A 23,791-nucleotide genomic window follows, 5' to 3' on the forward strand; every position below is an offset into this window, starting at 1 on the left:
CGAATTTGGTCAATTTCCCTCCACTTTACGGGATGACCAAAAAAAAAAAAAAAAGGACATTTCTCAGAAAAGAGGGAAAAGAAGTATCAGGTCATCGGTGTTCAACAGTTCCGGGAACCCTCGCCTCCCCTTCCTCATGCCGCATGTCTTTCCATGCCCCGCGAAATAAAGCTTCCCTCCGTTGCGCCAGTCATAACTCTTGCTGTCATGTCTGAGCATTGACGGTAAAGCCTGAAATATGCACAAGCTACGTATGCCTCGGGGGGAACATGTGGAGATTCCACAGTTCTGAGCTGGGGTCGGCCCGGATGCCTCTAGTCTGGACATGAGGGGTTTCCCCGATGGGGGGGGGGGGGGGGGAAGGGAGAGAGAGAGAGAGAGAGAGAGACTCTATGATGAGGTGATTTTGCAGAGATTGACTGTAAATGTCAAAAATAGTCACCTGTGGGTTGTCTGATGTGCAGCCAGCAGCAAATGTTCAGAAAGACGTTTATATATTTGTATTGCACGTGTGCATCACTCGTATAGCGTGTGTACTTTCCACATGAAATTTATGATCTGTGAATCGCACGTGCTTTTCTTCCATATACAATATATTGAGTCTAACCGAGTGGACAGGAGCAGTTCTGGAATAAGAAAAAGTCAAAAAGTCTACCTATGGACGTCATTTTGACCATGCCAGTTTTCAGCATTTGGATCCAACTAAACGTCTGTATATTCTTGACTGTTCCCCGTTTGTCCCTCCCCCCTTCTGACATACCACAAAACCACACTACCCTCAAGTTGCTTTTTGTTTTGTTTTACTTCAATTTGCCATTCCACTAAAAAATTTCCTCCACTGTACAGACAAGCATTATAAACTGAGCTAAAAGTGGAAGAACTGCCTTGGGGTTGCCTGGCAACCAGTCCAGGGTGTACACGGGGCTCTAACCTAAAGTCAGCAGCAATGGGCTCCATTTCAGAATTGATGATTTGCCCTTGTTGTAACCTCTTACTGCACATTAAATAAATTCCTGAACAAATGACATCTCAATCTGTGGACCACACTGTGCAATATTTTGTCTCCATATTTTTAATATGTCACTCACTATGTATTACTACAGCTACTACTTACTTAAAAGAAATGAAATATTATAACCTACATGATCTAACTAACTAACTAACTAACTCCTCAGCTTCAGAAAATTGGTGACTTGTGATGTCATTTTCAGTCGACAGCAAGTGACAAAATGGCCGCTTGTCATTTTCAGTCAACAGCGAGTGACAAAATGGCTGCCATCTGAGATGAATATAAATGTGTGGATTTGGCTGTTTTACTCATACAATTCACACAAACGCAATTATTAAACACACTATCGTGCATAGAGCATATTATTGTAAAGAACATTTTTGGGTTGACTTGCACTTTGAAGTTCCAAGAAATAAGACCGTGCCAATATTGGGCTGAGTCATCAAGTTGAAGCCTCATCTACCAAACATTTCAAAGCGATCATGAAGATAAACAGGACGTACTCCTTTATTCTGTCTGTTTAGCGTAACTGACAACTTTATGCTGCATTGGTAGGGAAAAAGTGTAATCAAACATTCGTTTGTGTCATCGTTTATCTTATTCATAGTTAAGGGTGAGCTGGAGTCTATCGCAGCTGATTTTGGGTGAGAGGTGGGACGCTCTCTGTCTGGACTGGTTACAAGTCAATCACAGGCCACTTACAGACAAATGACTGTTCACACTCACAATGTACAGACCACATACCATGCATATGTGTACACTACTCACAAATAGTTGGATGTATTCATCTTTCAAGTGGAATTTTAGGATGAACATAAAATGCATTCTAACCTTTACAGGTGGAATACACTCTAAAAACAGTTGGGTCAAAAGTAACCCAATTATGGATCATAAATGGACCGATCCACTTTATGGGTCAATCTGAGTTGTTTCAGACCAAATGACCCAATTTATTTTGCCCAAAGTTGGGTCAAATAGACCCAAATAGAAGATCCAGCTCATATTTATGAGTTGTTTTACACTAAAAGACCAATTTCTTGACTCAAAGTTGGGTCAAATAGACCCAAATAGAGGATCGGCCCATTTTTGACCCATAGTTGGGTTATTTTTGACCCAACTGTTTTTAGAGTGTAAACTTTTTTTTTTTGTAACTGGAGAACCCACGGGGTCAAATTTGGCCCCTATAAATTCTGCTACTCAAATAACAAAGACCTTTTTTTTTTTCCAGCAGTGATTTTGTCCCTGTGTTCTTGTTTCCATTGGCCAAAGTGTGTTTGTACATTCAAAATCCAGTTCTAAAATGCAACAAATAAAACAAATAAATGATATTGTTCAATGTAGCCCTGTATTTGATTGATTATTTTTCTTAAATTCTAAATAGGTTACTGACAGTTTTTATTATTCTGATTTTTCGAAATGATACCCCTAAATCTCAAAGGGTCAAATTTCACCCTAATCCTAAATTAGGGAATAAATGGTTAAAATTGAAAAAACATATATTTTGGTGTTCAGTGAATTTATAGCAGTCATTTAATGTATAATTCATAATTTTCCAAAGAAGAAAAGGGTTCTTGGGTTCTCCAGGGTTAAACTTTCAGTCCTTTTTTGGGGGCACATACATTTTTTCATCCATGACAATTTCCACAAATCTCCACTTCTATGCCTTTCTGTGAATCTCCAGTCTCTTGGTATCTATATTACAACTTGCTGCGGACACGCTATGATACTCAAGCTCAATGGTCACTTCCCTATGATAGCGTGAATAGAAAAAAATTACAACAGGTGTATAATTCATCAATCTAAAAAAACTGTTGTGACCCCCCCCCCCCCCCTCCTATAGTTCTTGTTAGAAAACAACAAGTTATGCGAAAGGACTTGTTACTGTTTGCATTGTTACGTACTGTTTATGACTTGCTTAGCTGTGAGGTTCATCACCAATGAGCATATGACGAACGCATACAGTTGCTCATCGATGTCAGAAGCCCCTCCTTCCACTTCCTTTCACGGTGATAACACGCAAGGTTATGACTGTATGTGAGAGAAAGTGCAGAAACAGAAGCCAAGTGTTTTACTTCCCTCGGGTTGCAGATGCCAAAGTCTCGTGACTGACATTTTCCGGTGGTGCTCCCATTGGGAGACATCATTTGGGGGTCTGCGTGCCTGCTGGGCTGCAGCACTGGCGGAGTGCAGCGAAGTGGAGAGACCCTTGCGAGGGTATATGATTTCCAGACCAGGATGCAGACACACTGATGAGAGAGAAAAAAAAAAACAATACAGTAATTTCTCTTTCATTTGTTTCCATTTTGTAAGGTATAACTTAATTAATGTTGTTTTGGCAGACTGCAATTTAGCTTAAATGTATATAATGATCTCATATGTTCTGTCTGTGAGCGGGGTGAAGTGATGCAAATGGAATTTTCTAACCGTCAAAGGTAAACCAGAAGCAGTGAAATGTATCATTATTATTTTTTAACAAAAACACCAATTCATCCATTTTCTTTCTTTTCCAATCACAAAATTGGCCCAGCAATTTTTAAGGTGAAGATAACTATTCTACAAATAAAAATATAACTTTAACACATTATTTGGCAAGGGTATGAATAAGTGCGGGTCCAGTTGCATAGTTGTGTATATATCTGTAAAGGCCTCCATTTTGGTGGTGATCCAAACAGTGGGAAGTACCTTGTCAACGTTTCTATTCATTTACTTGTTTTTGCAGTTTTTAGGGCACAAGCTTCCTTCCTCACCTTGAGATCCTGGCACACCAGCCAATTAAAAGTCAATGTATTGTGAAATTGACCCCATATGGCTCATTCACACCAATCCTGCAATAACAATAGCAAAAGAGTCCAATTAGTTGCCATAAATCACTGCAACGGCACTACATTTTTATTTCACTGTTTTCATCAGATTTATGTTAACTTACAAGCTGCAGAAACAATCTGAAGGCCAGTTGTGTCGAGATAATAAATGGGTCACTACACGTGAAGAAACAGTGGAACGTGACCTAGATTGAGAATGACCCTGAAATGACCTTTTAACAAGATCTTTTTACAGGGCCATGTGCTTGTCTTTCAGCTAATGATGCTCATTAACTGACAGGTATGCGAGCTAAGCGACTGAACATGCAGAGTGTTCCATCAATAGCTTTTGGATTTAAGGTTGAGATGTTTTCGTTTGATCTCTGTACATAAAACGTTGACATCTTGAGACGACACCTTCAACAACACAGGGACGACAATCACTCCAGGCTGTATCCCGCCTCTTGGCCAAAGCGATCTTGTATGAATAAATAAATAAATAAAATTACGTTACATCATATTTAACATTTTAATTGAATATAAATAGTATATGAATATAGTGTGAAGGTTATCGAGTGTGTTTGACGGAGGGCAGTTTCTTTTTTGTTTTGTTTTTTTTAAATCTCCGCCGGCTGAAGGATTTATTAGAATCACTCTTTCCATGTGAGGGACTCTCGACTTTCAAGGCCATGGCTGCAGCCTCCGTTGCCTTATTTTTGCACACCTGCCACTGAAACACAACCATTCACACATTCATGCCTATGGATAATCCAGAGTCTTCAATTTACTCAACGTGAGTACTTTGGAACATGGCAGAAAGTTGAAGTAACTGGGGAGAACCCACACAAGCACATGGAGAACACACAAACTCCACACAGGAGATTACAAACCAAGAACCTCTGAAATGTGCAGCAGGCAGTTTAATAAGTAGGTCACCGTGCTGCACGAGGAATTTATTGGCATTTTATTCATACCAATTAAAACATAATGATTTTGCATAATAATTATCCGGGTAGGGAACAGGTAAACATTAATAGCAGCACTTTCATTCATATAAATGTTTAAACAAGGTTAAAATAATGCCAACATTTAAAAAAAAAAAAAAGTTAAAATAATACACCAACGTGTCTGTCAGAGTGATCTGGGATCTACTTGTTTGGCCTGGTGGTGATTGATTGATCATACCTGTGGAGCTCCAACAGCAGGGAGCTATTTCACGCCAATCACTCTCACAGAAGCTACGATGACAAAACATGTCAAAACACATTTATTGATATTTGTCACTTCAGGTATGTGTTGTACAATCATTTTATTGTATGTATTTTTTTTTGTGAGTGAATGTACTGTAGGTCAGCAGCCAGCATATGTCGCGTCGTTAGCATTCGGCTAATTAGCTGGTTTACGGTCGAGGCAGCTAAAAGTATCACTGCGCATGTGTGTGTTCAGTTAGCCCTTATGAAATTGCCCCAAATCGTACAATAATAATTTAATGATATAGAAAATGCTTGTTGTGGGGGGCCAAAATCATAATTGTTACATTTCCTTCTTAGTTTACATAGCAAATGTTAATGTTGTGTAACCGGCCACTGAATGAACTGAAAGGATTTTTTGACAACTTGCAGTTAGTTTAGTAAATATTTTTGCTGCAGTCGGAGGGAAGACAGCCTCACTGTCGTTTTCCGTGATTATTGCCAAGCTAAACTCCCTCCGCCCCCATTCACCCTACATGTCTTGTTCTATTATGTAAGTTTTGGAAGCCTTACCATAGTGTATAACTTAAAGTGAATACCGGGGACATAGACATGATGGGCATGTTTCTCCATGAGCAATTTATAGTCAAATGTAAGCAGTTATCAAATGGGAATGTAGTTTTCCAACTACTCTTTCTTGGCTTATTTTGGCTTACAACGGTATCATAATGTCAAGGATGTGGTTTACGATTGTGTCTTTTATGCATGCAGCATTGTCAGTTTGGTAGTAGGGTTATTCCGTATAAAAACAAATAAGAATTTCCCCTTCACATCTCAGATTTTCTTAAAATTTTAAGTGTGGTTGGAAATTGGATTGCTGGTTGACCAATGTTTTATGTGATGACTCTTTTCTCAGATTTTTTTTTACAGTGCCCGTCACAATATCTACAGAAGAAGAAGTTCCACATACTGAAGTACAGTATCTATCATATTTTGAAAAAAATATGTTAGTTTAGATAAAATAAGAGGGAAGTGGTTGATGTAGATGAGAATCGGCACGTCCAAATTTGAGACCATGGTCCTCAGTCAGGAAAGATTCAAGTATGGCAGACATGTTCATGTAGTTTGCATTTGTTGATGAAACTTTCACTACAGCTTGTCATTGGTGTAGTCCTTGTAAATACATTTTTATTTACTTATTGAATAAGTGGTTCAGAAAATGGATGGATGGATATAACAAAAGGGAGACTATAATGACAATTTTTCATGCACAAAATTTACACTCATTGATAAATTCACTAAATTAGCCAAAAGTTTTTTAGCCTGGTGCGTCAAAAAAGTTCCAGGACGGGTGTCACAAAAGATCATTATTCCTGGAAGTCCTGGAACTTTTCTGACAACGCTCAATAAGATGTTTTGATGCTCTAGTCTTTTCATTCCATCTCCAACCACACCTCAAAATTGAAAAAAAAAAAATCTGATAGGTGAAGGGAAAACTCTAGGTTTATTTTACATGGAATAACCCAGCATGGATCTTCGTCCACGGCCCCTCACACCTGCGCTGACCAGATGAAGTATCAACAAAGTTTTTGCCTGAGGGATGAGAGAGGAGGTCAAAGTCTTTGACAATCTTAACGTGTGAAGAACTTGACTTGTGCCCATCACCTGTCAGCTAAAAATGCTCACATTGCTTCGGGGGCAAATGTATCAGCAGGTGAGTTCTTCTTCCTCATATCGTTTGTCTAATAGCACATTATGCCCAAGTCTATTTGAACGTTTTTGGAAAACAAGAAGAAAAAAACCCCCCAATAAATTCAATAAACAACCACATGAACGTTTTTAAAATACACCTAAAGCAATATATTCAATGAAATAGTTTTGCCAGGGTGATTTGGTACTATAATGTGATCAGTGACCCTGTGTGGACCTCAAGGCACGTGGATCACCACGTTTGTATATTTTTTGAAGTTTCGAATGTTAATCTAATTTCGTTTTTTTTGCACAGGGTTCAGGCAGCAGCCGCTCATAATTGATGCTGATTGTATCACTTTCGCACATCTGCCTCCCTGTGCACATGTAGTGCACGTGCGGCCAACGACACGAGTGGGGGAAAACCTATGAGGGTGTGCGAGCTCTCCATGTGCCTGTGACAAGGTAAGACATGATTATTTTTGAGATTTTATATCTTTTTGAAAACATCCCGGTTAGTGGCTATTGAGGTTTTTTATTTTTTTATTTTTAATTTTTTTTGTTGCTATCACTCATAAAGCTGTCTACGAGCTAAAAATCAGTTGCATGTGTCTGAGTATTAGTCATGTCTGTAAGTCATGGCTTCTTACAGTTTGCTTGCCAAAAGGTTATATAGCTCATACATCTGATCAGAGAGCTGGGATGGTTTGCTTATGTAATGGGGGAAATGAACATACTGTACTCAAATAATCGGTGAATTGCTATTTTTACGTGGGATTTTACACTGTTAATTAAACAGGATAGTAGAATCTGAATATTCCTAACTCCTGCTTTGACGAAGGTGTTGAATTGTATTATATACAGTCAACTCTCGGTCCATGAACTCAATTTGTTCTGAGACAAAAAATTCTCGTTGATTATGAAAATAAAATTAATCTGTTCTCGCCCCAGAACCAAATTATGTTTACCTTATTTTTATGGGTTTAGTTCAAAATAAATGCCATTTATAGCCCCTTTGATCTTTAAAAAAAAAAAAAAAGTACTGATGGTATATTTTGCCTAACCAGATTATGTGTAGCAAGATGGAAAACATCTACACCATTTTCATGTTTAGCTATTATTTCTTAAAAAAAAAAATCAATCAATCATAGCACTATGACTTCATTAGCCATATAGCATAATTTCCTTGCTCACTCTTCGGAATGATAATGGCTAGGATCAAACCCAAAACCTTCTAGGTGCAAGATCACCTGAGCCAAGCCACCCCCCCCTGTTCAAGTACAGTCCCGAAACGTCAGGAATTCATATGACGTAAATTCCCACGTATAGCTTCAGTAGAATGAGTCGAAAAAGGCTAGCAGCCGATGATATACAAAGTATGTCTGGAACAGCTGGACGTGAGGATGTATTGAAAGCAGATGTAGCCTGGAATGTCCACCACATGGAAAAGCTGATTGTAGCTATACCTCAGCACTAATAGGGCAACTAACAGCCAAAAGTATACTCAACAGAGTTGACCCTCTCCACCCCCGCCCCCGCCCCAGAAAAGCCTTCTGGAAAATTGAGGGATTAACACGAAGGAATCTGCCTCCTGTATGGAGCTCTTTTTTTATTTTCGTGTGTGGATGTTGGATCTTTTGGACCCCCTTGGTAGGATTTTTGAAATGGGGTAAAAATATGATGTTGGATTATAAAACGAGAACCTGCAAAATCACATAAAAAAAAAAATTATGTTGTGGGCTTGTTGGATGGCAGCCCCTCAAACATAAATCCATATGCTGTCTGTCTGGTCTGCAAATTATCTGCCGCTCAAAGAATGTCAGGACCGCAGTGAGTTGCTTTCAAAGTGAGTTTCCGTCTTTGGAATGATGAACACCTTTAACATGGGGGGAGAAGACCTGTCTGTGGAATGAAATGAAAACATGGAGACACCACGGACAAAGAATACAAATGTAAACAACACCTGGGATTCGGCAAGTCTACCCTCTTTTCAAGGAAACAACTCTGCTTGATGTGAACTCTGCTGTAGACTGGACGTCACGTAAATTATCATGAAAGGACGTGCCAGGGTGTTCTTTCAAAACTCTCGCACTGTATATCCAGAAATGACAAATGCTGGAGGTCAGAGACCCCAATTTCCTTCCTCCAGTGGTGTGAGCTTCACTCATATTTTACATTTGACGCAACTTGCCGGACTCTGAATGTTAATTGCATCTGGCGGGGCAACATAACATTTTACCTTAGGCTCAGTCGCTCAACAGCCAGGAATATTTATTGTGATTTGAACATGCAATCATGGAAAACTTGCAAGCATACCTTTTGCACAAACCTCTCTGTAGACATTAGCCATCCAAGTCGCCTCTGCTAAATCACTTAGCGCTTTGGTAGCTTCACCGACTTTGCATTGATCTCACTCTGGAGACGCGGAAAAGAAGGTATCCGCGCCACAAACGGGTATCAGACTGTTAATGGTTTTGACTTGACTTTGGCTCTGCGGTCCTGTTAATATATCCAGCATAAGTTTTTCACCAGGCTAGAAAAGCTCTCGTGACCGCCGCCTCACTCCCCGAATACCCCCGAGCTGACAACTGTCGTCCGTGACGGCGAAATCTTAGATGACATTACAACGTGATCCGCGGGGAAGCGTAACGCTGTAAACCGACGGGCCTGAGAGGTTTATAGAATTAGATCATGTCTTTTAGAGCACCGGGCGACATATTTGCGGTGAGTCTGACAGGCACATTAATAAAGATTCAAAGGCCCCCTCAATGGTGGCGTCATCTACCGTACCTCAGCTCCGAGATCTACAGACAAAATCCAATTTGCCCAGATCTTCGTTTAAATTAAGACGTGCCAAAATCGGTATGGCGATGCCTCCAAAACATCGCACGAGACAAAAGGGAAAATGTGTGATGCATTGCGCTGACACCTTATCAGTTACTCAGCTTGTCAAAGAAAAACTCATATGTTTTACCAATCTCCTCATCCAGAGAGTGTTTTTCTAGTTTAGCCCAAAAAAATGACATGCAATATTGGTAAGGTAATGCTCCATTCCATCCATCCATTAGCAAAACCAGCCAGTGAGCCAGATGTTTACTATATTTTGTCATTTTATACTATTATATTACTCATTTATGCCTATTTTATTAGGGTGAGTGAATAATAAGACTTTGGTTTGGAAGCAGAAGTCGTCCAACAGCTGAATCATTGCGGGAATATTTTGCATCATTGTTACCTCATCACTCAAGTCTTCTGAAGTCACAAGATCTTCATTGCCGTGTCTACAGTTTTATCTCTACATCCTGATAATGATTATCTGATGTATGACGATGATTTTTTTGGGGTTGTTTAAATTTTTAAATTTACATGAAATAACTAAGTTTGCGAAGCTAGCGAATGTTGATTTCTCATTGGGGTTCGTTCAAGGTTGTAACGCTAAACATTCTTTAAGCATTCGCCTAATCTCTTAATATTTTTCTTGTTTCTTTGAATATGTTAAAAAAAAATTAGCAGCTGCATTGGGATAGAAGCAGAAACATACAGGGCATTTTTTGTTTTGACGATTTGCGAGGTACCTTCAAGGACACTGACTGAATCGGAATTACATAAATATATTGTGACATGTTTTACAGCAACACATTTTATTCATGGACCTGAATGTTTCTCAGGAAGGGATGAGTACAGTAGCCTATTTTGTTGGCCTTTGCTTAGAGTATGACTGCATTCATGATGCTGTAGACAATTAAAGGCAGGGAAGTTTGAATTGTATTAAATGTTCCACTCATCAACAGGGAAATAATGTGCTTCCTTGTTAAAGAGACTCGTTGTAAACCGTGTCAGCGGGGATGCAAATGACACAACCGCAGAAGCTTCATTATTCTCCTACACGTGAAGACTTTCCACCACTTTTCACCATGAAGAACTGTAATAAAATTTCTCCAATTAGATGTCTGGAGTTAGAAATACCAAATACCAGCGAACCAAAATGTATGGAACTTTCAACCAAATGTTCTGGTAAATATGCCTCAAAGGTGGTACAAAAATGTGGTCGTAATTTCTTTCCAAAACTCATATGACGCACGAAGTACGACATATTAAACGGGCAGAAGGAGAATTATTGTGTACCTTATTACCATACCATATTAAGACATGTGTCCCACTGTACGCTATTTCCCGTCTCTTGACATCAGCAAATTTTTCGTCTTTGCCATCACTAGTACAGAGAGATCAGACAGATGAAAAAATAATACTGGACAAATTGCCCTGCAGAGCCCAATGCAGGAAAAAAAGGAGATGCAATATATTTTATTTAAATATCCACAGTAATTACATGGGCCATGAGCAGAATAAACACATTTAGTCAGCGTTACGAAGCTTTGGTTGCCACTATAAGTGTCATCAATGGGGTCCGCCCTTACGAGACACTGAACATACGCAGCAAACCAAAACATTATTCTCCAAATTTCGCTCCGCTTTTTATACCCGCAGATATTTTTGTGCACCAAATAAACGTGTTGCCTTACAGAAATAAAAATGTCATGGATGAGGTTCCATCAGTGCGCCGCATGATTATGGACCTTCCACAGCCAAAATAAAGTCTGTATTAGGCTTCTGAATACGTCTATTCAGTAGCTGAGTGCATTACCGTATTCTCAGAGGGCTTAAAAGTGATTTCGTGGACATTAACGTACATATTTGAAAGCATTTTTTTTTTATAAAATGTGAGTTTCATACAAATGTCCACCTAAAAGAATTGTTTTATCTTGTTTGTAGTTTATGCAATATTTGCCACATTTTTGCTTTGTCATGTCACTGTCAAACAGTTAAATGTAACATGTACTTTACTATGTCAACATTTTAATATCAATAATGTTATGTGAATATCTTTTTATATGCATCAGCAAGCATGTTCAGGTTAGCATTGCAGACAGCTAGCACAACCGTTCCTTATCAAGTATAGCATAGCTAGCATACTGGCTTTCAGACAACACAACTTTTACAAATATGCCACACACCAGGAATTAAAACCACATCCAAACAGATGTAATTTAACCATCACCAGTGAATCACCATTGCCATGAATCTGCACTGTCTGCCCTTTCTTACATCTGAGCTGGAACAAAATGTTACAATCTGTCCAGTTTTTCATTAGTAACTGTGATTAGAGCATTTCCTTCATCCAAACACAAGCCATTTTCGGAATCGCCCCACGTTTGGGATGTCTGAGAAGGAATAGTCATCTGGACCATTGGAATCATTATTTAGGTGTCTGCTCACAGTAGGAACAGTAACTGTGACGGGAACGCTGTGGCGAACCACAACTATGACTGGAGTGGAGCTACACATAAACACAGTTGACTTGTTTGATTCCACATTTGTTACGTTTTAAAGAAGTCAACTCTGGGTACTATATACGGAATATCCTCAGACCGATTAGAAGGATTTGAGTCAACTGTCTTAGCTTTCCAAAGTTAGAATTTCAGTGCACATACAGTACAATACCCTTTTCCCAGACTTAAACCCCCCCCCCACCCCCACCCCACCCCATCTCTATTCATTTAGTTGGAATTTTTCTGACGTTCTTAATCAGTCAACCTAGGCCTTACAAGGACTTAATTTAACGGGGCAGCAACATCTACCAAGTCTTCTGGTTCGCAGACTCACCAGAGAAGAAATAAGTTGCTGTGTTCCTCACTCATTATTACACTGCTCAGGGTGCAAACATCCCTTTTAATAAATAGAAATTGAATATTCTCCCCAACCCAAAAAAATGTCCCGGTACAGCTGAGCGAATTTTCAATTTGTTCCATTAAATACTAAGTATTGTAAGCCAGGTAGAAAATACTGAGAATTCGTTGATATAATCAGGCTTATTTTGTCCAATTATTGTTTTGCACATTTATCTCACAGCACTGTCCCCCCCCCCCCCCCTCCAATACGTAACCATGTAATGATGTCAATCCTGTCACTACTTCTAAAGGATAACACGCTGAGTTTTAAGGGCTTAGAAAGTGAAACAAACGATAAACACTTAGTGAAACATTTGCACTTCCCTGGGCAAATTCCCAGAGAGTGAGCTAGCCAATAAAATGACTCAATGTTTTAAGGCTCTTCTGAAATTCTACATCTGTGCAGGAACAAAATGCATTAGTTCTTGTTGGATGTAGAATTTCCCTTAAGTTTTAAAACCCATTTTCCGGTTCTATTTTTCCATTGGTATAGTTCATTTTATGATCCAATGTAAATGCTTTTTCATTTTATTAAACACAGGAATAATGTCCTTAACTGTCTGTTTTACAAAAATAGTTAATGTAGTTCGCTGCACAGCAACCAAGTCTTTCTTGTACAGGACACATGGATTCCTTGCAGTATTAGCCATATGGTATATGGTTAATATGTAGCACATGTGTGATAAGAAATGGCTAGATAGGGAAATTAATTACAGTATTTTTATTGGTACCACAGAATCAAAACCGTCATCCAAAAAGTTCTAACGTATTCTTTGGACTCAATATCAGTTGTACCATACTGTTGGTCAAGACGTGGGTGTCCCAAGGGTCTATCAACAATGAGGGGGTTCATAATGAAAACCAGACATTTGATTGAGAATCTCTGAGTCATATCTGTTACAGTAAAAACATAATCAGATAATCAAGATTTAAAGGGCCTCTGGGGCCTTACTGGACGGGTGGGAAAAAAACTCATTTTGACTCATTCAAAAGCCCAGTCTGCTGATTGTTGACTCTTCTTTACGGAATGAATTCTGGCATCAATTGTGCATGGTCTATTAGTGTTTTTGTATATTTACAGACAGGTGGCAAGTGAATGGAAAGAAATAAGTAGCCAAACATGATATGATGACAGTGTGCTGGGCACAAAGGGTCATAATGGTTAGATTAGTAAGAATGTAATGTCAGTGATTAATACCCACTGGATTTCAACCTTTTTATAGACCCCAATTCAGCCCCACCATTATCAAAATATGCACTCTTAACCCGATTGGCTAAATTTTAATTTACATAATTTTAAAACATTGGTTACAATAGCCAAATGTTAAAATGTCCTTCTAATATTTGGCTTGACAGTCTTTTGGTCATTTATTTTCATTGGTATTTAATTATCAATTAGATAGCAGCTTTGAGAGCTAAAGTAACTATCTTTGCACTACCGACAAACAGTTTACAACTACCGGGTTGTTAATGATGAACTCGGAATGAACACTTTTACTATTACTGGAGTCCACACAAAGCTTCTGGATTAGTCTCATCGCTTGAAGACTCTTTGTTAGTTTAAGAAGCCTTTTCATTTTCAGTGATATGTTACACAACGTGACATAAGTAATCTACATTGTTTGATTTCAAGATATCTTTCCAAAGATGCTTCAGATTATTTTGATTAAGCATCGTTTTAAAAGTTTTAGCGCTCTATGGGGTATACTTTGTTACTCTTTCCACCTTGCTACTCAGTAATTGCCTTTATAACGAATACACACTGTCATCTGCAACAGTTTTTCCAGTTTTGATTTGCACATCAAGGCCTCCATATTTTCCCCCTGACGACAAAAGCAAGGCGCTAGTAGAGTTTTATATTTGATTTTAGCACATAATGTTGGCTGACTGGTTTTCCTTCAATTTTTAGCCAATCTGTTGATTCATTCATACGTCCTTGCATAATTTGGCTGCAAAACCCCAATGATTATTTTCACCCAACTATAAAGGGTTTTGTTTGTTCCCAGCTGGATTAACAAACAACAGATTGTTCTGGTCCGTGTTCTCGTGGTGCCGCCAGGCCATGCAGACATTCCAGCCACCACCATTGACAAATCCTATGAGGCTCAATGTTTAAGCTTTTAGCATACACACGTCGTCACTGCCAAAACTGTTACGTAATTGAAAGCATGCTCTTTCTTGGACTTCCACAGTGGCTAACCCCCTTCAGCAGGACAAAATATGAGGACCGCCGCTGCCATATAAAGGCAAAGCGCCAGTGTCATCACAGAACTTCCCATAATCTTCTGAAGACGTCCCACCCCCTAGACTGGTGGTATGTACATGGAAAAAATGACTGCGATTGTTTTCAGCTATCTTTTATCAAAGGTGGCATGTTGTGTGTCTGTGCTGTTTGGCTGTTCTGCAGCTGTGTTCTCGCAATATTTATAGTTTAGGGCAGCAAACCTGCACTTTGGTGTAGTAGCCTTCTAGTTTGGGTTATAGTCTCTTTTACCTGGAATGGTGATAATGTTGGTGTGTGGGGAAAAGTACAATTTTGAAATTTATGTGAGGACATAGTAGCCTGAATCATATTGCTTGTGGTAGCTACCGAGCTACACTTTTAGATTATATTGATTTCATCTAATGATGATGACGTCTGAGTGTCTGTCCTCAGAAGCAGTAAAAAATAACAGATGGGCTGGTTTTTAATGTTGAACAAACACAGTCGCAAGTATGCATTCCGGACTGTTATCTTTTGGAACCGTCTTCAGAGTTCACGCACGCTTACACATAGGCATTCACCAGACTCTCAGCTGTGACTTAGAGCAGTAAAACTAACATCTGTGACAAACGGCATCACCGCGGAATGCAGATTTGTGTATGACTTCATTATGCGAACATTACAGTATCTCTCAATGTGTAAATGTTTTTTTTTAATGTGTTAAAGATTGGCGGGTGGGCTATAGAGGACGAGTACTTGCAGTCTGAAATCTGGATTGTGAGCTCAAATGTGCACTTAAATCAGGTAGACTTTAACTTTTGCCTTGCTGAGTAGTGAGTGGCTAAGAATTCAACCTGTGACCACATGACCTTAGACACGACCTTCTAAACAGGCATAGGGACAAAGGACAGTGTACACTTGTGTTTACCACTTGCGCTGTGATGGATTGTGTTCAGAACTTTCATGAGTATGTGATTATCTGTGGTTATTGTCTTGTCATCCATTTTGCAACATTTGAGGCACGGGAGCGGAGAAAGCACAAATAACGACGACGCCTGCATTCCAGTCAGGTGATCCAGTTTCACCAAATCAAGGCAACATATCAACATCCTGTTTGACTCAATGAACACTGGAGCAGAAAGTATGGAGATCAGTTTTGTTTTTTGGTGCCAGATTACCCGGTGTCAGTCAAATTTCTAGTTCGGGATTGTAAAACGGCTACAAGAGGGGAGCCGGTCGTGAGTACCAATGGAATCGATACTCACCTATCCCTAAAATAAGCTCATGCCCACTGATGGAAAGTTTTAGCAGTTTTGAAATTGTGACTGTAACTGGGATAGGTTCCAGCTCACCCACAGACAAGCGGTTTAGAAAATGACTAGATGATTGTTAACCTTCCCTGGAAAATCTTGTGAAATGCTCATCCCAAGTAGCTATTTGGTTGAGGTCAGGCTGGGTGTTAAATGTAATCTGCAGAATCTTGTAATTGATTCTGAATGGCTTGTTTGGGGAAACGAGAGCAGAGGTAATGTTTGACCTATGGATGTTTCTGGTTAGAATTACAGCAAGAGCATTTGGGACTAATTGTAAATGGTTCAGAGGAGATTTGCTGAGGCACGTATGGTGCGAGTCCCAGTCGTTTAGCTTTTAGAAAATGTGTGGAGGTCAGCAGCCTAGACATACATCAGCAAATATTTTTTTAATGATCGTCAAAGTACATCATGATATTATGCCTCAAAGTTTTTTAAGGTGTCAACAGTTAATTTATTAGATAATTAAAATCTTCTGCTTCTCAGCAGATTTAAAGATCAAATTGGAACTTGATTAAACAAGGCTTGAAAGAACAACCTGTAATAAATTCTGGTCAAACTCCCCGTTAAAGGGGAAGTCAACCCATTTTTATTTTTATTTTTATTTTTGACTGTTCTATGCAGCCCCACTAGTCTAAATAGTTCTCAGGTCACAACCAATCACAGCACAGCAACAGGGTTAGGTTAGGTGAGCTGTGATTGGTCGTTGCCTGAGCCCTGAGCAACTGTGATGTCATCTTCAGTCGACATCAAGTGGCAAAATGGCCGCCCCCCTGCGATGGATAAAAATGGCTGGATCTTGCTTCATAACTGTCAGTAAGGTGGGGGCTTTAGGACCCAGATGCGGGAAGGCAGAGCAAGGAGGCAGAGGTGCAGTCCAAAAAGAGGTTTTAATATCTAATCAAAAAAAGCTAACTTCAAAATACAAAATAAACTGAACTAACAAAACATGAAGCTAAACATGACAAAACAACTAAGGCGAGACTAACAACATGACATGGATTCTGATCAGGCAAAGAGGTCAGCGTGACGTGGCGAAAGACTTACGACCGTGGCAACAGCAAAAATGAACCGACACAGACAGGGGGGAGACAACCGACTAAATACACCAACACTAATGACATAACAAGACACACCTGGCTGAGGGCATTGGGTGACACATGAGGGTAATGGGGACACAGGTGGAAACAATCAGGAGTCAGGGTTGACACACACACCACACGAGGAAGGGCAAGTGACCAGAAACGAGAGGAGTCAGACTTTTCACAATAAAACAGGAAATGACAAGACAAGGGGAAAACACAAGGAAAACATGACAGGGAGTAAACAAGACTGAAAATAAACATGACAATAACTCTTATTCCATAAATGTAATATTAATCAGAATGTCATGTTTAGACTAGTGAAGTCACATATAACATATTATTGTGAAGAAATGTTTAAGGTTGACTTCCACTTAAAAGCAAAAACAAATGTATAAATTAATTTGTTTCTGAAGTGTGAAAGTAGCAATGGAGTTGGCGGCGTCTGCTCTTTAAGAGCTGATTTCCCACCCTCACTTTCTCTGCTTTTCCCTGTTGAGGTAAAAATGAGTCACTGAGTCAGCAGCTGGTCTCCATCATGCGATATCACCCAGGACTCTCCACACAACACCAGCTGCCCGATCATTATAAAGTGACAACATCACTTCCCCTTTGCCCTTTTATGGATACTTTCAGGAAAGAAACCTGCAATATTGGAAATGAGGGACCCAAAATGGCAACTTACTAGCACATTTGTATTTAATATTGCTCAATATAGTTGATATAAAATTCCAAAACAATTCTGACATGTTTTTTTTTTTTTTTCTTTCTTGCCAGGATATACTAAATAAACTTATTAAATGTCTGTTATCAGCTGCACACGCTGTTCTTTAATCTGGCACAACAAACATTTACATTAAGAAAAATCCTGCATTATTTGTTGCATTAATTAAGGTATTTTACCCCAACTTTGCTAATTCAAAAATATATAAATGTTATCATTTTTATATATATTTCTATTTAATTATTTCATTAAATAATGGATTGGTTGATTGATTAAAATAACAAAATTAGTCAAATTAACTATTTTTCATTAACTTTACATTTACATTTGTGTTTTGTTAAATTTGGTTTTATTCTAATTTGATTAATTATAAATGCAATTTAAAAATACAAATTAACTAAAATTGCCAATGATTGAATGAATGAAAGAACTTTTGTTTTGTTTTTTTAAACAACAAATGTGCTTGCTTATCTGTCTGTTTAAAAAATAAAATAAATGTGGTCTTAGATTACAAATATTTACCCACCCCTCCATTAAAGGCTTGATGTGTCACAATTACATGGTACAGTATTTATATTTGCTGATTGATTATTGATTCTGATGATTCAGAAAAACATCTTTATTTGAGCTCAGCTTTTTTTTAACCCAGATTTAAAAGCGGGAATTCAATGCAGATGGCGGAGAGTGCGCAAGCCGCCACTCTGCTTGCGCAGGAACGCTAATTTAAAATGTAAATAATTTCACTCTTCCTTGCTTATTTGATTTAATATTTATATTCATTTCAATTGACTCTTTCTTTTTGACTTGAAATGTAGAATTAATTGTAATACTTTGTTTGAATAAAACTGCATTGAAGGTGAATTTTGATCCAAGTTTTGGCACCCCCTAAAGGCCACGCACGCACACGTCGTATCTGGCAATCTCGGGGAGCCGATTCGAATAATAACTTTGGCGTATTATCCCAGTGTTGTAAACCATTTTAAATGATGCACAATAGGATCTAACTTATTAAACACTGACTTCTGACAAACATGCACTTCTTGTTGACTTCTGTTATGAGTAGGGGAATACCATAACACTCAATATAAAATATATTCTACTCTGGTTGCCAAACATTTAGGCTCAGTCACAGCATATGAGCAGTCAAACATCTTTTTTGAGTATATTCCAATTTATAGTTTAAGTATTGCTTAGTCATTAGTAAGCAAAATCAACATTCCTACATTTCCTGTTTTATTTTTACTTTGTGACATTATATACTGTTATAGATTGTTAGAACAAAACTTTTATTCAGGATTATTTGAGGATGAGTTCATTAGTTTTGGCAGTCATAATATTTGAATAAACTCAAAAAAGTTGAACTGTCAACTCAAGCCAGCTGCACTTTGTCATGTGGTGGACTTTTGTTTTGCCCAAATAGCAGGAACTCCAAGCAAAATGCTTGTTGTATTTTTAATTTATTGGATAGTTGATAAATGTTTAATGAAAACAAAAGGGAGTCTGCGTTTTTGTCAAGCCAGTGAATCCCACACGAGTGGATTCCGTTATTGAATGTTCAAAACCGCGGTGTTTATTTTTCCCATTCCATTCGCCGAAAGATCAGGCAGCTCTCTGTCTTGGTCCATCTCTCCTTCCTTCCACTTTCCCTTCTAAAGAAGCTCCTTTTGCCTCGTGCAGCCTATTAGTGGGCTTCCAGTGGAATCTCCTGTCCCTTCTGTTTGCTCGGTTGCAGGCGTGGCGGCGCAGACGTGAGCTGGAGCTGTCACTGCCCACTGTCACTTTACCCTCCGACGGCCCATTCCGCTTGATGTTTATCCACATGTCTCAGTGGAAAATAGCGGCGCAATTCTTGGAGACGGGCGGATCTCTCTCCATCCTCTTTTATGCTTTCAAGCAGATTAGTGGGCCGGCCCACAGTTTTTCTTTGCTTCATCTGGCCTCGTTTTTCAAAACAAAACAAAGCAAGTGGAAAGAAGCGGTTGTATTCTGACTTCTGGGGAATGTAATTACATCTCTGCGTTCTGCTAACTTGTTGCTTTTTGTCACTTAATAAGAAGTCTAATGGGATTCAGCGGCAACATTTGCACCAGGTCACAGAGTGTAATTAGGCACTCTTTGATCCAATACGTTAAGACACTTTTATACACTATTGATTGGTTCTTTTAATAGAGGATAATAGGCCATACCCATCCATTTTCAAAACCACAGCACCTCATTAGGGTTGCGTTGTTTGCGTTGGGTTGTGCCAGATGACTTCGGACAAGTAAACGAAGGACTGGTCACCAATCAATAGCAGGGCATGATAATCAATGAATTTGAAGAAGAACTATTGATTCAAGTAGTTTGCAGGTTAAAGAAGAATTGACTTGATGATGATGATAGTTCCATAATAAAAACAAAACAAAACAAGTATGAGCATAGACTGCCATTTCAATGATTACAAGTTTATGTAATCAATGCTTAACTGAGGCGCTTCCAAAGTTGTAAACCAAACAAACATCGTCATTAAAATCTCAACAAAATCAGTCATGCCAAGCGCTGAGCGCTCTTTCGGTTCAGCAACTTAACAAAAATTAATCTCTTCCTTTTGGAGTAATTTCTCAAGTTTGAAGTCTGGTCCACATGTCTGGCATCAGTATTTGTAATTGCATGACATCAACACCTCTGTATTAGAGTTGTGTTGAGTTGTTAAGTGCTAATACCAGCTGAGCATTTCCCTCAGTGCCTGCTTCAAGTAAATATTTTCAATGGATAGTTTAGCATCTTTGGGAAACACTTGACCAAGATTCTATTTAACTACTTATCTTAACAGACCACCCTTGTGAGCAGAACTGAGATCAAGCAGATTTCTGCCAACTTTTCCTCCTTTGACGCTCCTCGGGCTTTGATTAAAAACAAAAAGTGCTGATTAATTTCCAAACATGGTTTAATATGTTTGCCAGAAACGTTTATTGCTGTAAACACTTTCTTGGGTTCGACCTGCTATCACGCAAACATCTGAGAACCTGCGTCGGTGGCCATTTTATGATTTACTGAGGTCAATGTGAAATTCTAGGTCGATGTAAAATTAATCTGGTCTGGAGAGTTCAAAAACTTTTCTGGATTTTTTTTAAATTTTTAAATAATTTATTGTTATCTTTTAGGTAAAATAATCTGGGGGGGGGCTACAGGAACACCAAGAATTGTTCATCAGCTGTGACATTTTTGATTTTATAATGAATAAGAGTTGTTCTTTAAATAAGGAGCCGAACTACAAAATTCACAACAGGTGTTTGATCCATGAATGGACCAATAAATCCTGGTTCAATGAGAATTGATATAGCCAGTCTATTTTGACATGATGTACAAATTTTGACATTATGAGACTTAAGATGACACCTAAGAATCGAGTAACGTTACCTCTCCATTGCGAGGCTTTAAACTAGTCAGTCAGGTCTTTGATAGGGTATTACTTATTGTGCAAAAAGTGCTGAAACATTGAAAAGTGTTTGCACATGTGCATTGCTGTCCAGTGCACTGCAATGCTTCATCCATCTATGCATTCTGTGTACATCTTATCCTCACTTTTTTGGTAGGAAATTGCACCCAAAAGCCAAATATGACTTCCTTTTTGTGAGTAGTGTACCCAAGTGGTCAGATCCCCACTATTTTTCAAAGCAGGCAAGTTTCTGTAGAACAGGCTAACTTTTATTATGTGACTCTTTATAGTAGTTTCACAGTCAGTTATACCCAAATCCCAGGATAGTAACGGAAAAAGCTTTTATGGCATTGCGACAAAAAATTCTCACTCGAGGTCTTTCCCGTTCAGGAGATCATCACACACTCCATTGCAATATTCTGTACTGGCCAATCCAAAGTGATGAGTCAGTGAAGTTGCTGTTAATTAGTGCTTCATTTAAATTGAGACAATGTTGACAAAATGGTTTAATGCAGAAGGACAAGTTTCAGCATCTGCTGTTTCGCTCTCCTGTGGCCATCATCTTAGAAAATATGACTATTGGAAACCCAGCGGATGAAAATTCTTTGGGCCCATCATCTGGTCCTCTTTAACACCCAGCAGTGGTCCTCGTGTCATGCTTCGAACCAATAAGGCTTCTTATCAATTTTTTTTGTTTTTTGTTATTGTTGGACCAATTAGAATTTTTATTTATTTATTTCCACCCTACGAAGAAATCAGGTCTTTCCTTTCCAAGAGCAACAGTCTGTAAATGATAATTCTCACTAAAACTGACAATATTGCATGATTTAGGAAAGATTTACGAGCACTCGTGCTTTAGTGGCCAATATGCAGCAAAGGGACACTTATCATTTTTTGCTGGAGAAATGGCTTTCAATTTGTTCACAAGTGTTTGTCGTTTTTCTGCATGTGCATGGGAACGTGAACAATCCAACGACTGACCATTGAGAGGACAGTGCGAATGAGAGGATTACACGAGGAAGCAGATGCTTTTGAGTCAGGCAGCACAAACGGATGACTCACGCGGATCTGATTGACTGCTGTTTGAATGTATCAGCGGTGTGAAAATGGCGAGAATTTCAAGTCCCACATCTGCGCACTTGACAGGAGTCGTGTTTTGATGAATTACGCTCATTAAGCCCCAACGTCACACGAGCACAAATGTTCTCCTGGTGGTCTTTTTGAATCGGAATATGATGATGATGATTATACAAAACAACGGCTAAGCCCAATTGTAAATTCATCATATAGTAGGTACTTTTAGTTGCACTTGATTCTACTCTTACCCTCCACTCATGTGGCCGGGCTGTAAGGCACATTACAAACCATCTACTACAGGGGTCTCAAACTCGCGGCCCCCGGGACGATAATTTGCGGCCCCCGTCTTAATATGAAAGATTAATGTTCGTGCGGCCCGCAAGATTGATATGAATGACACTTGTTGTGTTCGGAGCTGAATGAACCAATCACGGTGAGGTATACGGCTCTGGAGGGCGGGACATCGGCCTGGCTGTCCAGTGCCTCGCTCACTCACTCATTCATTCCTCCAATCAGCTGGGCGGAGGAGAAGCCGTGAAGCCGATCACTCCGCTCGGCGCGCACAGTCCTCCGCTGCTCTCAGCATAGAACTGAATGAGGCGCTATGATCCGTGATCCAGCCTGTGTCTGTGTCTGTAGCCATCTCCGCGAGTGAAACTGAAACTTAACATTAAGTGCGTTAACATGACACTTGAGAAATTCGGAGAACTGCCGTAATCCAATACGATCGGAGAGCGAAAGTGCGCATGCGCCACAGACCCGCGCGACTGAAAGTTAAAGTTCAACCCGAGACTCATTCATTTGAAACGGAATAAAAATAATTAGTTTTCTCTACTTAGCCAGCCAGTGTATATCTACTGTATGCTCATTATTATTATTTTATTTTTTTATTACTGATTGATTTATTTTTTATTCATCTTTAAGTTAATTTATTTAATTCATTATTTTTTGTTAAAAAATAAAGATATTTGATAACGTTGGAATGTTTTATCAGCGCTTTTCTTGTGGAAATCCTGATGCGGCCCAGTCTCACCCAGACTCTGCCTCTAGCGGCCCCCAGGTAAATTGAGTTTGAGACCCCTGATCTACTATATATATTTAGACCTGTCCATTTGCACTTACTGCGATTGGCTGGCAAACAGTTCAGGGTGTACCCCGCCTACTGCCCGTAGCCAGCTGGGATAGGCTCCAGCAACCCCAGCGACCCTTGCGAGGACAAGCGGTTAAGAAAATGGATGGATGGATGGATGGATGGAATTTGCACTTATTATTGAAATATGACTGCCGAATGCGACTACACATGATTTATATCAACAATTTTATACACCGTAGATTATAGAGATACGGACGTTGACGTCATGCATCCCAAAATGGGCGTTAGCGAAGACATTTTGGCAGCATAGAAAATGCCTCTGCGCCACACTTAAACATTGATTGACAGCTGTTGTGCACCAACTGCCACACAAGAAGAAGCAAAAAAAAAAGTTGAGCACGCTCCAGGCTACCAAAAGAGGAACCAATGCGTAGCCAATGTTGCACTTTGTATATGGTGGCTGAAT

General features: G+C 39.2%; 1 protein-coding gene across 11 annotated transcripts in view; it reads left to right on the forward strand.

The window, feature by feature from the left end:
- The first annotated feature begins 4,960 nt into the window (after positions 1 to 4,960).
- The window catches only part of LOC144044333 (KATNB1-like protein 1), a 43,008-nt gene continuing 24,177 nt past the window's right edge, over positions 4,961 to 23,791 (forward strand). For 3 of the 11 annotated variants that reach the window (XM_077558714.1, XM_077558765.1, XM_077558673.1), the window contains exons 1-5: positions 4,961 to 5,099; positions 5,917 to 5,974; positions 6,485 to 6,714; positions 7,006 to 7,154; positions 14,611 to 14,732. The gene's annotated coding sequence lies outside the window, so the exon portion shown is untranslated. The other 8 variants (XM_077558740.1, XM_077558721.1, XM_077558691.1 and 5 more) reach the window with 7 other exon arrangements.

Source organism: Vanacampus margaritifer, chromosome 1, assembly GCF_051991255.1.
Source record: "Vanacampus margaritifer isolate UIUO_Vmar chromosome 1, RoL_Vmar_1.0, whole genome shotgun sequence".
Taxonomy (NCBI): Eukaryota; Metazoa; Chordata; class Actinopteri; order Syngnathiformes; family Syngnathidae; genus Vanacampus; species Vanacampus margaritifer.